Genomic DNA, 11,908 nt, shown 5'->3' with positions numbered 1-11,908 from the left:
TATGTTTCAAAAGGGAAAAAAAAAAGTGGTACGATCTCAAATGTAAACACACTGACAAAGATAAACAAACCTTTCCAATCGAACACATCTATCATCTCAGGTATGGCTCTGGCTAATTTGGATTAATTGACAAGAGGTATCTATCTTCTTTCACCGATTCTCATTTTTGAGTTTTCCCGTTTTAATTTTGTATTAGGGTAGACCAATTCATGGTGGATTTCTTTTTTTTTTCTTCTTTTTTTATCTTTTTTGGAAGCATATTCATTTGTTCTTGGTTACGGAGGTACGTTCATTCTTGATGCACCGTATCCATGATTTCTTCTATGGTCGTTTATGTGCAGTGTGTACATACTTCATCATCAAACACGTGTATGTGAGAAGACACGTGGAGAGCGTGCGGACCAAGTCATCAAAACATGATGACACACGCCCACAGCCAAGAAGCCCATCCCGTTGACGTCGGATCTTCGCCCGAACAAATCCAAGGGCAGAAGTTAAAAGATGTACCAAAAGCACGGTGTACTGCGGGGCACCAAATAACTCCCGAAGAGTTACTTTATCTCATCCCCAAAAGAAGCCAAGATCAACGGTGAAGAGAAGGTTGACTGACATGGACGTGACAGGGGCAGAAAACACTTGTCTGACACGAGCATGCGTCTCAACTACCCGCATTAAACACTCTGAGCAGTGTACGTGTCGATCAACCCGTGGAACGAACGAGGATGACTCTGCGTGATCAAGCAATGAACGAAGGCCTCTGCATGGTGGACACAAAGCACAAGAAGATAAGGTTCCAACGGCTCTCAGAAACGGGTCCCACACTCTAACCCTATAAATACCCCCTCTCCACCAAGAGAGAAGGGGATCGGAAAGGAGAGAGGTTTAGAGAGAAGTCGAGAGAGAAGAATTGTTAGTGTAAGTTTACCTTTTACAATTCGCAGACCTATGTAAACTCAAAAGTCATTCGACTACCTCTGTAATCATCAAATGCATAGTGAAAACGACAACCCCGTGGAGGTAGGCCTTAGTGCTGAACCACGTAAATCCCAGTCTTATTTACATTTCAGCACTTTACATCCATTTAACACTCCGCGAGTTTTACTTTTACACTTCGTTTTCTTTATCTTCCTCTATGTGAACGCCTCTGGTGATGATATTAGACGAGGCAATGATAAACCCGAAGGTTTTGATCCAAGGAATCAATGGAATTGTCTCATCAGTGTGAGCATGTGTATAGAATGCGAACATTTTTTATGAACATATAGATGCCTTCGTGATTTACGTGTTCACAATTTGGCGCTAGAAACAGGGACTTCGTCCTGGTAAAAGATTTATCTTATCCTGTGATTTCACCTTAAACTAGCATATGATTGCTCTGCTTCATTAGCTCTAGCAGTTTTATCTTTTGTTAACTTTATTATCTTCAAAAACACACCCATTATCTTCATTAGCTCTAGCAGTATCTATCGATGCAGTTTAAACTGGTTAAAAGATTTATTGCTTAGATCCACTGATTTACATTTTTTAGATCTCGTACGGACCTGTCTCTTCGGTGGGTTTTCGTACATTTTCAAAGGATCTACGTGCATCTTCCAAGGGATGTTCACACGTTTTCATGTATTTTCAATGAGTCCACACTTTTAATAGACCTTAACCCATGTATTTTAACTCATATGTTTTAATCAAATGAGCCTCCCTAAAGTTTTCTTTGTGGCCCTCGGGCAGTTTTTCCCCATCTTGGAATACGGTATTTCGCAAACTAACCCGATCCGCACGGACATTTCTGTTTCTCGCTGTTTGAAATTCCCTTGTGCAGAAAGAAAGCAACAAAAGGACCCAAGATGGAAAAGACGCAGGAGGCAGGAAAATCCAAAGCCTCGTCAAAGGAAGCACCAAGGACAACCCCGGTCATCACCCGAAGCAAACAGAAAGGAGACAAAGCCAAAATGACTAGTCAGAGGCAGGATACTGCGGAAATCACTTTTCCTATGAACGCTAACTCTGTTGCAGTCGCGGCTCTCAGAGCAGCGGCGACAAAGTACAATACGGCTGCGGCAGCACCGAAGGCTGCAGAAACCAGCAAAACTTTGGCTACGAATCAATTCCATCAACCAAAAGAAAGGGTGGCTGAATCCAGAACACATCAACCCGCGCATCCGCCAACCTTCGGAATGCCATCAACAAACGATCAGAATAAAACGGTGCCGGCGGCTCTAACACCGCAGATGGGCACTCAGCCTGATTTGGAAATGCCAACAATCGAAGCTGAACCTCTACCACCTTTAGTGCAAACCGTAGAAGAAGGCGGCACCATGACCGTGGTAGCACGAGCTGGGACTCCTAATCAGGGGTCAAACCAATCACATCGACTGATGGCTGAGCTTGAAGAATTGAAGAAGAGCCAGCAGGTTTACGCAGATGCCGTAGCTTTGCTGGCCAGAGAAAATCAAGATTTAAAAGACCGGATTGCCCTAAGCACGAAGACTAGCCAACAACTTGATGAAGCAAATTCAAAGGCACCAAAACCTAATCGAGACCGAAGAGTCATCGTAGAAGACGCGGCCAGGGGAAGTAGCGCATCCGACCCGGATTATAATGACGAAGAGTCAGACTATCACGGGAAGAAGAGCGTAGGGCACCACCGCGCGATGGAAGAGCTGCGTGATGAAATGATGGCTGAGATCAGGCAGTTAAAAACTAGACAAGGCGGGGGAAGGTTAGAAGAGGTCATGAGAGAGGATAACTCCACGCCCCTAACTAATCTCCTGGCCAACACCCCTATTCCGCTGAAGTGCCTTGTCCCGTCCCTCTTTTTCTTCTCTCTCTCCTTCTTTTACTCTTTCTCTCTCCCTCTTTTCCTTCTCTCTTCATCTTTTCCTCTCTCTCCACGAGAAAACATTATATAGCGCTGAATGGTTCAGCGTTTTGGTTACTTTTTGAGCGCTGAACGGTTCAGCTTTTGAAACTAGCTGATAGTTGGACTGCGAGCAAATGCTAGGTGAGAGAACTATCAACTATCAGTGTTAAATTTTTTCTCACACTTTTTTCATGATTTGCAACACTTTTTGGCCAATCTAGCCCATATGGGTTAGCCTAAGATCACCATCTACCATTTTGAATATCAACCGTTGAAGATTAATATTGATACTAAAATTTGTGGATGGGGATGTTTCGAATTTCGAAATACTCTCATTTTTTATAGGAATGCAGAGTTTTATACTCCCTACGTTCCACTTTAGATGATGTTTTAGGAGTTTGATAGACACATTTTTGTGTCCGATTTGTCTCGATTCTATATATTGTTAGGGCTCATTTTTGTACTTATTATGGTGTTTTATTTATTTGTAGGTATTTTTGGCCAATAAACATTTTTGGAAAAAATTGGCTCGAAAAGTTGTCGCAAAGCACCCGGAGGACATTTGCTATTCAGACTCTCACTTTGGATAAGGGGTAACCTAATTACTAAGGGGCGTCCCATTTCCAGGCAGTTGCTAATCGCACCCCTACTCTGGATAAGGGGCAACCATCTTCAACATTTCAAAAACCAGGTTTTGGCGGGAAAATAGTGCAGTGAAGAACAGTTTTGGCAATCATGATTTGGAGGAGTTTGAGGTCGATTAAACCTCTGAATTTCATAGGATAGACTCCTTATGGGTCTAGGAATCTGATATGGGTGTTTAAATCGATTAGACTGGGCTCAATCGACGGATTTTTCTCAGAACAGAAAATATGAAAAGTCACGTGTGTGACCTGTTTTAGGGAATTTTAGAGAGATTAAAGCGCTGTAAACCTTCCCAAAGATTTGTATCTATCTAAGGAAGAGTTTAGAATAAAAAGGAAAGCTCAGAAACGCGTAGAAATTCTAAAACAAGAAATTGCCGCAACTTGGCCGTGAAGAGAAGGAAAGAGATTTTGGAAGATTTGGGAGAGATTTGATCGATATTTTTGATATAAATAGATGTCTTGGGTCATATAGAAGAGGTGTTGATAGTTTGGGAACCTAAGGAGAGCCAGAGAAGAAGATATCAGAGCTTTACCAAACTCTGTTTCTGCTGCTGCTGCTGCTGAAGAGGAAGAACGCGAAGAACATTGACGCACGGGAAACAGTCGCAGAACAGTGTCGTTGTTTAACAGATGAAGAACATTAAGCTGTGCATGGCAGTCGTATTCTAGGGTCTTAAAATCAGCGACAAAGCAACAGTTTTTCTGTAACAGTTCCATTGTAACAGCTGTTTCGCAACACCAATACACTGTTGCAAACAGTCTCTGTTATTACTTTTCACTCTTTTAATCATCTTTTGAGCAACAAACACATATTTTGAGATCATGATTAATATGAGGAGCTAAACCCCATTGCTGAGGCGATAGAGGAAGCTATTTTTCCAACAAAAAGTGGTATATTCTATTTTATCTTTTTATTTGCAATAATTATATGATTATTTTCCTTGAACTATTATTGAATATGATTTTTATTTGAGCGATTGTGATCTTTTTTGATGGAGTATGCTTAGTTTTAAGACTTTTGAGACTTCATACTTGGTATTTACAATTATTACTTTTGAAAATCTACTTGTTGCAATATTTCAGAATCAAATTAAACATGAAAATTGCATAAATATAAGTATTGGTTTAATCACTTTGAACTTGGAAAATAGTGGAATCTTAGCCTCAGTGTTTCTTTTAGTATTGATATCATCTTTGATTGAGTTTGCTATAATTTTTAGTGAGTTTTCTATTTTAATATTAGAATTTAAGTCTGAGAATCGAACCACGTTTACCACTATCTACAAATCACATCAATTTTTGGCGCCGCTGCCGGGGACTTGTTTTTAGGGTTTTAGATTTTTTTTTATTTATTTTTTTATTATTATTTTTGTCCTTTTTTATGTTTTTGGGTATTTATCTTGTGTCTACAGGTTCTGGATCATAAAGAAAATTGAGCCAAGGAGTTTGGTGATTTCATCAAGACTTGGAGCTAAAGATTTATGCAAAGAGAACAGAAAAGAAGACAATTTTATTTTAGACAATTTTAGTTTAGGGTTTGTTTATTTTATTTTAAAAAAAAAACAAAACTGTATTAAGGTTTATTATTTTTGTAATTTTTCTTTATTTTTTTGGACTTTTGGACTTTGGGACATTTTTTTTATTACCCTACGGAAGGGTACTTTAAATATAAATTGTTTGCAGAGAAGGAGGGAAATTACGATATTGTCTCTGCACCTTGGGTTCGTACACTAGACATCGGAGTCAGTGGCCCGAGTCGACTACAACCGATTCATCCCCCGTCTGGAACGGGAGGTAAGATTCTAAAACCTCGTGAATCCCTTGTCAGCGAGTTACTGGACTCCTTCGTATGCATATATGTTGAGGACTGAATACGGAAATTTATTTTTCTAGTAAAGGGCAAGGCCTGGCCATACAAGATAAGGGTTCGGATTTCATCACCGTTCTTTTCTTGCCCGCTTTAGGAACACGTAATCTACGCGAACCTAAGCCTAAAATTTTGACTAGAACGAGACCGATAGGGTAACGAGCTTAATAGGGAAGTCATTCCAAAAATATTGGTTACTATTTTAAGCATTCTTCGAAGTTCTTGACGGTTTCTGTAAGCTGAATGCGTGACTGCGCCGCCTTGTAATACCGGTGAGGCCTTGGGTATCAAAGCTTCACCGAGCTTCCCTCGCCTCTATTCAACTTACGTTAACTCGGATTGATTCCAGAGGGGTTTACTTAAATTACAACGAATTCCCGTTCGAAGGATTAGAAGCTGGTCTAGAAAAAATCTAAGTGGAGCCATCATGCTTTTTGTTTGCCAGAAATCAATAGGTTTGATTTGGTTGAGTCGGCCTTGATATGTGTTTGTTTACCCTTCCAATTTAGAAAATTCTATTGTATTCCTGAACGTAAAAGAGACGCAATAGGTAGATTTGTTAAAGAGAAACCTAGTAGTTCGAAGCGTCTCGATTACCTTAATCTAGAAAGTCCAGCTTTTGAAGAATCTGTTTTTGAACGTTCTTTGACTGAGGAGAGAATCCTTGTTGCTTCGATAGCGCCAGAAATGGCAACTTTGAAATCTTTGTTGAATCCAACTAGGACTACCCATCCTTCGTGTATTAAGTTAGCTGAAACGGAGGCACCCTATGAACTGAAACCTGGGACCTTACAGATGCTCCCAATCTTTTTAGGGAAAGAAAATGAAAACCCTTATTACCATGTTAGAGATTTTGAGGAAATTTGTAGTACTCTAAGAATTAGAGGCTTAGATGATGATGCTTTGAAACTTAGGTTATTCCCATTTTCCTTGAAAGATAAGGCTAAGTCGTGGCTGTATAGTTTGGACTCCGAGTCAATTGAGACATATGAACAACTTACATCTGCCTTTTTCAATAAGTTTTTCCCAAGGCACAAAACATCGTCTATTATGACGCAAATATGCACATTTTCACAACAAGAGGGAGAATCTTTATATAGGCATTTGGTAAGGTTCAATGATTTATTATCCCAGTGTCCTCATCATGGTTTATAAAAGGTTATAATACTTCAGATCCTTTATGAGGTCTTAGATTATTCCATAACGATCATGGTTGAGTCTCTATGCACTGGTGGATTTGAAAACCAAACTGTTGATGCGGCGATGGAATTTTTTAATGAAATCGCCGAAAAAACCCAGCAATGGGAAAATAGTAGGGCACCCCAGAAAACAATTCTTTTAAGTAGAGGAAACGTTAATAGGGTAGAAGGAGGCTATGAATCAGATGCCAAAATTGTTGATATAGCAAAAAGGTTAGAAGCCTTAGAAGTGGGCCAGACTAGTGGTAGAGTGGAGCCTTTTTGGGAAGGCCAGAATATTGAAGTGCAGTCCAATGCTCTTTATAATAACACTAGATTTGATAACCGTCAAAAGATTGACCCATATTCAGAAACCTATAATCCTGTTGGAGAAACCATCCGAACCTTTCGTGGTCTAAGGGTCAAAGTCAAGGTCAGTTTAGTAATTCTAATGCTCCCCCAGGTTTTGGCTATACTAAGAATCCTTCAGGACTAGCTCAGTTTCAGAATCATTCAGATAAGAAAATCCTAAGTTTAGAGGAATCTCTCGCCTTGTTAACTCAACAAACTGCAAAATTCCAGTTATCCGTAGTACAGAGTCTACAAGCTAGTAACAGGATAGGACAAGAAAATATTCAGGCTATTTCCGAGTTAAAAACCCAGGTTGGTCTGATAAGTGATTCTTTGAGAGAAAAAGGTAAGTTTCCTAGTCAAACACAACCCAACCCTAGAGGAGTTCATGAATTAGGTGCAAAACCATCGAATCAATTGAATAATGTTAGAACCCTTAGAAGTGGTAGAGTTGTAGACAATAAGGTAATCATGCCGATAGTGAACATACTGTAGTTCACCCCTCAGGATCTCACCTCTCAGAACCAGTAGCCGAAGAGACTGATAAAGTTTCTGATGATGTGAATTCAGTTCCTGAAAGGTCTGATTTTAGGCCTAGAGCCCAATTTCCTCAGCTATTAGTATCAACAAAGAAGGAATCGAACTTTAATGACATGGTGCAGGTTTTTAAGCAAGTTGCCATAAACCTTCCCATATTAGATGCAATTAGGCAAATTCCTGCTTATGCCAAGTTCCTTAAGGATATGTGTACGCGAAAGCGAAAACTTAGCATCCATAAGAAAGCCTTTTTAGCTAGTGACGTAAGTTCAATCATTCAGAACACCACAACTCCAAAGTACAAAGACCCAGGTTCTCTTACCATTGCTTGCACAATAGGTAATTTCTGGGTAGAAAAAGCTTTACTTGACTTAGGAGCCAATGTGAACTTACTGCCATTCCATGTATACTTACGGCTAGGACTTGGTGAAATGAAACCTACTCAGATGACACTGCAGTTAGCTGATAGGTCTGTTAAAATCCCTCGAGGTGTTATCGAGGATGTTCTTATTGAGGTCGACAAGTTTATTTATCTAGTGGATTTCGTGGTCCTAGATACCCAACCTGTCCCTGACCCAGAGAACCAGATACCTGTGATTTTAGGTCGCCCATTTTTAGCTACATCTAATGCGATCATTAACTATCGAAATGGTGTAATGAGTTTATTTTTTGGTAATATGACTATGGAGATGAACATTTTTAATGTCAGTAAGCAACCTCATGAGCTAGATGACACATGTGTTGAGGAGGTGAACATGATAGAAGCCTTAGTTCAGGAGTCATTACCAAACATCTTGTCTGAAGACCCATTAGAAAGTTGTATATCCCATTTTGGTTTAGATTTTGACGACGATAGCACTATTGAACAGGTGAATGCTCTATTAGATTTTATCCCTGTGTTAGACACTGATAGATGGAAAGCTAGGTTCGAACCCTTACCAGCTTCTGAGACTACCCTAATTCCTTCTTTAGAAGAGCCCCCAAAGTTGGACCTTAAACCGCTACCTGATACTCTAAAGTATGTGTTTGTAGGCCCATCTGAGACTTTACCTGTGATTGTAGCTTCCAATCTGGATAGTGATCAGGAAAGTAGGCTAGTAAATGTACTTCAAGACAATAAGGAAGCTTTAGGGTGGACTGTAGCAGACATTAAGGGTATAAGTCCTACTGTGTGTATGCATCAGATTCATTTAGAGGAAGACTCCAAACTTTATAGGGAGATGAAACGTCGAATGAACTCTAACATGAAAGAGGTAGTTCGAAAAGAGGTGCTTAAGTTGTTAGATGCGGGTATTATTTACCCAATTTCAGACAGTAAGTGGGTCATCCCTGTTCAGGTTGTCCCCAAGAAATCAGGTATCACTGTAGTCCAGAATGATAATACTGAATTAATCCCAACCCGAGTGACCACGGGATGGCGTGTGTGTATTGACTATAGGAAATTGAACAAGCTCACAAGGAAGGATCACTTTCCCCTTCCTTTTATCGACCAAATGCTAGAGAGATTAGCTGGACATAGTCACTATTGCTTCTTAGATGGCTACTCCGGTTATAATCAGATTGTTATTTCCCCAGAATACCAAGAGAAAACCACTTTTACCTGTCCTTTTGGTACCTTTGCGTATAGACGCATGACTTTCGGGATATGTAATGCCCCTGCAACTTTTCAGCGTTGTATGATGAGCATATTTTCTGATATGGTAGAACGGTTCTTAGAGGTCTTTATGGATGATTTTTCAGTGTTTGGTTCATCTCTCGATGAGTGCTTGCATCATTTGACATTAGTGTTGACTAGGTGTAAGGAAAAAAATTTAGTGCTTAATTGGGAAAAATGCCATTTCATGGTTAAATCGGGAATTGTATTAGGGCACATCGTCTCTTCAAAGGGTATAGAGGTAGACAAAGCCAAAGTTGACCTTATTAAGACTTTACAGGTCCAAAAAACCGTAAAAGATATTAGGTCATTCCTAGGACATGCAGGTTTTTACCTTCGATTCATTAAGGATTTTAGCTTGATTTCTAGACCTCTTTGCAATTTTCTTGCAAAAGATGTTAAGTTTGTCTTTGATGATGCTTGTTTAGAGGCTTTTGAGAAGCTTAAAACTTTACTCACTACTGCCCCGATAGTCCAGGCACCTAAATGTAACCTACCCTTTGAGATTATGTGTGATTCTTCAGATTATGCTATAGCGTCGTTTTAGGACAACGAGAAAACAAATTACTTCATGTGATTTATTATGCTATAAAAACTCTGAATGATGCCAAAATGAACTACACAACTACCGATAAGGAACTTTTAGCCATCGTGTTTGCCTTGGATAAGTATAGGTCCTACCTATTAGGTTCTAAGATCATAATCTATACAGATCATGCTGCTTTGAAATACCTTTTATTTAAGAAGGATACCAAACCTAGATTGATTAGATGGATCCTATTGTTACAGGAATTTTTCCCAGACATTAGAGACAAAAAGGGTGCAGAAAATATAGTAGCAGACCACTTGTCTAGGCTAGTTGTTAGTTCCCCTAGTGATTCCCTTCCTATAAGGGATAACTTTCTTGATGAACAATTGTTCATTGTTTCCCAATCACCTTAATGTGCAAATATAGTGAATTATCTTGTTACTGGTCGAACCCATCAACATTGGGGTAAGAAAGATCGTTCTAGGTTTTTAGCCGAGGTTAAGCATTTCTTTTGGGACGATCCTTATCTGTTTAAGTATTGTCCGGACCAGATTATTAGGAGATGTGTATCTGAGAGTGACCAGTCTAGTATTATCTCCTTTTGTCATGAACATGCATGTGGGGGTCATTTTAGTGCTAAGAAGACTGCTGCTAAGATTTTGCAGTGTGGATTTTACTGGCCTTCGTTGTTTAAAGATTCCCATAGTCATTGTGTTTCTTGTGAGCGTTGCCAGAAGTTAGGAACCATTTACCGTAGAAATATGATGCCTTTGAACCCTATTTTAGTTATTGAGGTCTTTGATGTGTGGGGCATTGATTTTATGGGTCCATTCCTATTTCGTTTGGTTATCTTTACATACTTGTCGCTGTAGACTATGTGTCTAAGTGGGTTGAGACGGTTTCGTGTAAAACGAATGACCACAGGGTCATAGTCCGATTTTTGAAATAGAATATACTTACACGTTTTGGTACGCCGCGAGCTATAATTAGTGATGGAGGTTCACACTTTTGTAATAGACCGTTTGCTCTTTTAATGAAACAATACGGTATTACCCATAAAGTAGCAACCCCATATCACCCTCAGACTAGTGGTCAGGTAGAGGTTTCCAATAGGGAAATTAAACGTATTCTAGAGAAAACAGTTAATCCAAATAGGAACGACTGGTGGTCGAGGTTTACTGATGCCTTATGGGCTTACCGTACTGCGCTTAAGACACCCATTGGAATGTCACCTTATCGTTTAGTGTTTGGAAAGGCATGTCACCTGCCTGTTGAGTTAGAGCATCGAGCCTACTGGGCTATTAAGAACTTAAATTTTTCACTTGACAAGGCAGGATCTCAAAGAAAGCTCCATCTCAATGAGTTGGACGAGATTCGTAGAGATGCATACGATAGTGCTAAGGAGTATAAGAACAAAATGAAACTTGTGCATGATAGGAATATTTAACGAAAGTCATTTTCTCCAGGTCAAAAAGTTCTTCTGTATGACACTCGTTTGCATCTATTCCCCGGGAAGTTGCACTCTCGGTGGACCGGTCCTTTTGTGGTCCCTACTATTTTTCCTCATGGCGCTGTTGAGATTGAGACACCAGATGGTAGTAGTTCTTCGAAGGTTAACGGTCAGCGATTGAAGCCCTTTTTAGAACCTTTTCCTACTGGTGATGTTGAGGAGGTCCCTCTGGAGGACCCTGTTTACCTTGATTGACCATCGAGGCGATTTTGTATGTTGTATAATATTTTTGTAGGTTTTTTGTTACACTTCACCCAGGTACTATCTTTCCGACTTCTCTATTTACTATTTCCTCATGTTACTTTTATTTTTGGTACTGTTCTTTGATTAGAAACATTGAGGACAATGTTAGATTTAAGTTTGGGGGTGGGGTAGAACTTTTTGTTACCTTTTCCTTGCAATAAATAAACTCCAGAGCCTAGAAATTTATCCCTATTAAGGATGGCACTAACCAATCTAAGTGGATGGAAGCATTTTGGTTGTAGGAGTTGAGGAACCAATCTGACTAGATGGAAACATCTAAAGAGTCTATTCATAAAAGCACATAGCTCAGGTGTTAGAAATAACATGATAGTTTCACCATATCTCGTTGAGTCCTTTTCACTTCTGTTTTTGTTTTGTTTTGTTTTGTTTTTAAACTATGTTTCTCTAAGTGATTAGGTGGGGCTCACGATTCAAGTTGTTACCAATGCTAGGGTGAATTAGAGTGATTGAGATACAAAAAAAAAAAAAAAAAAAAAAAAAAAAAAAAAAAAAAAAAAAAAAAAAAAAAAAAAAA

This window comes from Papaver somniferum, chromosome 2 (assembly GCF_003573695.1).
Source record: "Papaver somniferum cultivar HN1 chromosome 2, ASM357369v1, whole genome shotgun sequence".
Classification (NCBI taxonomy): Eukaryota; Viridiplantae; Streptophyta; class Magnoliopsida; order Ranunculales; family Papaveraceae; genus Papaver; species Papaver somniferum.
This window is presented reverse-complemented; position numbering follows the sequence as displayed.